The sequence below is a fragment of the Rhinolophus ferrumequinum genome, chromosome 2 (genome assembly GCF_004115265.2).
Source record: "Rhinolophus ferrumequinum isolate MPI-CBG mRhiFer1 chromosome 2, mRhiFer1_v1.p, whole genome shotgun sequence".
NCBI lineage: Eukaryota > Metazoa > Chordata > Mammalia > Chiroptera > Rhinolophidae > Rhinolophus > Rhinolophus ferrumequinum.
This window is the reverse complement of record NC_046285.1, coordinates 18,499,660-18,504,882: the sequence shown is the minus strand read 5'-3', so window position 1 is coordinate 18,504,882 and position 5,223 is coordinate 18,499,660.

Here is a 5,223-nt window from a genome sequence, read left to right as displayed (position 1 = left end):
TCCATGGAAGAAGGGAAACCAATGAGGTGAGCCTTCCAGTGCCTCAGTGTTTGCCTGAAGAAATTTTCCCAGAACTAAGCACAGCAGAGGGGAACCCAAGAATAGCACAGTGGTTTTGCTGAGATAAGAAGGAAGGCAATGGATGGTTTTAAGGCTTAGTTAGCTGGAATTCTTGGAGTAGAATATGAACAGGTGGGAATTTGGCAAAAATTTGGCTCCAGAAATAGACATGAGGTTCGTAGAGAATTTGCTGAATAGAAATTGAACATGAGTTTTGTGAAACTACATAAGGTTTGGTGGGGATGTACCAGGAAATTATAAACTGAGTAATTCGCAGATTTTACCCTAGCAATCAGAATTCAAGTTCCAAGGAGCCAGTCACCAGACCTCGTTTAGTATGCAGGGTATTCAGCAAAAATTCCAGATTATTCATGCCTCAATAAGTGGGCATGGGCTCAATAACGTGTATCAATAATTAGCCTTCCAACATAGGCAAGTGGAGTGCCATACTAAAAAAAAAATTAAAAGAAATTGAAAATATAAAGCTGATGTGTAACTTTTTTATATATCTGACCCCAAACAAATTCCCTTTGTTAAATGAAGACACAAAATCCATGGTTTAACAATGAAGCAGCTATAATTTTCAGCAACAAGTTAAAGATTACTCAGAACAAAAGAGATGAAAACCTCACTGAAAGACAGTGGAAATATCCATCGTTAAAAATAGATAGACCTAGAAGTGACAGAAAAGAATGATTTGCATGACAAAGATTTTTAAAACCACTCTTATACATAGCTGAAGGATTTAAAAGAAAATAGTAACAAAATGTGAAGAGAAGTGGAAGATATAAAAATGGAAATACCAGAGGTGAAAATAGAATATGTAAGATTTTAAAATAATAATTAAATGGGCCTAATGGAAGATTAGCCACTGCAGAAAAGAAGATGAATGAACTATACAAACTGAAGCACACAAAGAGAAAATAACTTAAAAAAAAAAAAAAAAAAAGGCTCAGTGGCCCTTGAGAAGTATATATAATTGGAGTTGCAGATGAGAAAGTAAGAAAAATATGTGAATATGTAATGGCCAATTCCCCACACCTCAATATTATTAAAAAAAAAAAAAAAAAACCTGAAAACCCAGAGATCCGGAAACTCACAGAAGCTGAAGCAGAATCACCACAAAAAAACATGACATCAAGACATTTAATAATGAAATTACTGAAGGTAAGAAACGTAAAAAAAAAATCTTAAAAACAAGGTGAGGGGGAGACACCTAATATATGAGAAATGAAAGGTAAGAATAAGAGTAAATTTCTTATAAAAAATAACGCAGTCCAGGGAAGAACAAAAATAAATGAAAAAACAGCAAAAAATTATAATAAATGCATATGAACCACTTTGGAGATGGAACTTGTAAGAGATGGAGTAATGTAAAAAGTTTAAGTGCTATTTATTTTTAAGAGAGAGAGGCAATAAATTCAGTTTGAAATTTAAAGTTTTAAGTTGCAATATATAAATACTTTATCATGTGATGTTTTCATAACTATTTTAAATGTTAAAGGATTCTTAATATAGAGCATTTTGATAAATATTTATTTACAATTCTTAAAATCATCCATCATGATATTATTTTAGTAATTTAATTTAAATTATATTTATTTTTATGTAACTCAGTGATTTTTATTTTTAAGTAATATTTCATTCTTATGATACCATTTTGTCTGTCTGCCTATTTGTCTATGCCTCTTTGTCTCTTTCTATATATATCCATCACCTTAGTATACCTCTATTTTTCTATCACTTCCATACATTCGTCTTTCCTTCCATCTGTTCTTGAAGCTATATATCTATTTAATTATAAATAGAGAGACATATTTAAATATGTAATGATGTTTTCATGATTGCCGGGTGAGATTCTGAAGATTTTTTTTTTCCTAAATTACTTTTCATCTATGTATGTTTTTATTACTTTTACTTAAGTTAGTCTTATTAAAAATGATGATATTATGAAAATGATTACATATTAAATCATGAAGAGAAAAATACAGATACATTCATTTTCAAAACATAAGATCTACTTCCATTAGTGTATGCTTCACAGAGAAGGGTTACTTTCCTCTTAGTATATGGAACAGCATGTGTCGATGTTTCTGTTATGCACATAGTAATTTCTTGCTAAATGGGGAAATACGTTTTTAGAAAATGTCGCTCAGAGGAAAAATGCATTACGCAAACACAGTGAGAGGCTAGAAGAACTAGCTGAGATGAGACTGTGTCTCAGAATCTTTCTGCTATCACTCTTCATATGCTTAGCATACATGCTGTTCCACAACTTGACTTAGAAGTTTCTTTGTTTTTACTTGCTCTGGAATTACATACAAATGAACTTAGTTGCCTGAATAAATACCTTTATATCCTGAGATGTTTTAATTCTATATTGAAGAGAAAAAAAATATATAGAACACTACTGATAAATACGACTCATGCTCACTATTTATTGACATGTAAATTGAATTTTGTCCGTAAGGTTTTTTCTATGGAATTAAATCTATTTAAGCAGCATCAACCGTAATGAAATGTCTGAAGTATACTATTTATGAGAGGCTAGCACTGCAATTTCTTGTAATTATGCTCTTTTGAAACTTTCAACTCATAAGAAGATTGTTCATGTGAAAGTTTAGACTATAGCTCTAGTATATTTATAACATTGTAAATATGGTGAAGGATTATACCACATGTCAAGCTCTTCAGCATAATTTGCCACCAACTGTTGTTGGCCTTATGCAAGGAAGTTTGATGACCTTTGTCTTTACAAATGATTATTAGCTAAGGATTTTTGTAGTCTTCTCCAAATGATTTGTAGTACTCTTATTTTCATCTAAACTGCAGCAATTTGCAGCCCTGACCTGGTTATTTTCAGTATATGCTTTGCCAGGCAATGTTACTTTAGACAATGAGCTTGCATTTCATATTTATTTCTGTGGTGTTTAAGGCATTCTTGAAATAAGCCTAATCTATCAAGTTAGGAGGAAAATCTATATTTAGTGAAAAATATCCTAAGCAGATTACTGGTGGAGACTAGACAACATGATTAGCTATTACCTACCTCTCAGCCCGTTATGCATTATTAGCAACAATATTAAGCCCTTTTTAACTTATAAATGAAGTGAGCTTGCCATTAATTTTCTACCCAGATTTAATGAAAGATACTTTAATGTAGTTTAATAAATGCAGACATTGAAATCAAACTGACTAGACTTGGAATCTGACTTTATCTTCCTTTTGTGCCTGTAGACTTCTAATGCAACCTATTTGTGATTCAGTTTTCTCATCTCTAAGCTGGAGGTAAATATCTTAACTTTTAGGTATGTGTTGTGGTGTTGAGATATCTTCATTTATTTCAAAATGCCTGGGTCTATATATTTCTGTATTAATAAAAACGAAGTTCTGCTGACTGAATTATGTCACTTATTTTTACCATAATTTCTAATCTATGCTAATAATTCTAAAACTAAACCAGGACTATGTTTCATATAATTAGAGAAATGGAGAATTTTGTTACCTGAGTCTAGATTCATCCTCATAATCCTATGTGAATAAAGGAAAGAAATTTTTTCCCTAACACCCGGCAAATATACAACCATGGATCACTGTTTAGAACTCCCTGAAATTTATTTTATCTAGTAAAGATACTCCTACTATTCTTTCAATACCCATTGCAATAACTCAGTATCTTTGAAAAATGATAATCTTTCCATCTAAATAGATGGTGAAAAGAAAGAAATATTGTTGTTTTCTTCATAAAGTTTTTTCTTTGTTTTTTATTTTTTATTTATTTATTTTTTTGTCTCCAATCGAAGCTCCGTATCTGTGTGGCTGCAATAATTTAGAAAACTGTGCTTTTATTCAAAGGTTGTAGAAAGCATATACATTCTCAGTGTTTACTGACATTCAGAAAAAAAAGGATTTAATTTCTGAGAAACTTACACATTTTTGTGAGATTTTAAGGCAATCTTGTACATCTTTATGCCAATTTTATTCCTTAAAATGTATTTACTATGAAATATAACTTACAAAATAACTCATAAAATTGTATTAATTTAGCTCAATAAGACCATTATCTTCACAAAACATAATTAATTAGGATTGTGAAAATACATTTTTGTAAATGTCTTATTTCCAAGTAATCTTATCTAAACACACTGTTTCTGCAAAACGACTTAGCATATTCTTCAAGTAACACACTTAAAAGGTAGACCTAAATTCTAGTACTTTGACATTTGTTGACATATTCAGGCTTTGTGTCATAATTATTAGTGATCATACAAAACTATAGTTACGTTGTAATCAATTGTCTAAATTAAATATTTAATTTTAGAAGTTCTAATGTGACGTGATTTTCATTCAGCCAAAGTGAAGAATCATGACAAATGGTATATGCATACTCTAAAAGCCTAGTTTTACCTCAAAATTGCATTTATTAGCAGCTTTTCCAATTTTAATGAGTGGACACTTTTTTTTAATGTCAATATCTATTTATATCATTTTAACCTAGGTCTGTAGCAACATACCGACACGTCGACTTCATATTTCAAACTAGAGAAAAACATAGAGAAATCTGTGGGCCTTCTGAATGAAATTAGGCTTTACTTTTTAAATATTCAATTCTCATTTAAATTTGTATAATACACAATAGAAATTATTGAACAATTAAACAAATAACTCTTTATGATTCAACTAGTGGGATCAAAAGTTAGTAAGTGCAATAGAGACAGTAGCCTACCATGTCCTCCCTGACATTAGGCTAGACATTAGGCTACTTATTTTACAAAATGAATGTGAAGATTCAGTTAATCTGACATATCCTTCATGCAGAAATCAGAATTTTTGCTATCTGAGGTAGGACAATTAAGTTCGGTAACTCATCCTAGAAAAAGTGTTACACACCTCATTGCTAAATATCACTATGGTAACCTTCAAAGTAATCCCCTTGGGAAGCTATGCACTGACACCAGCGCCTAGTCCACCCTTCAAAGCAATTTTGGAACTCTTTTTCTGGAATGGCCATCAGAGCTGTCATCGTATTACCATTGATGTCCTGAATGTCATCAAAATATCTTCCTTTCAATATTTCCTTTATCTTTGGGTAAAGAAAGAAGTCATTGGGGGCATTATCAGGTGAGTAGGGAGGGTGTTCCAATACAGTTATTTGTTTACTGG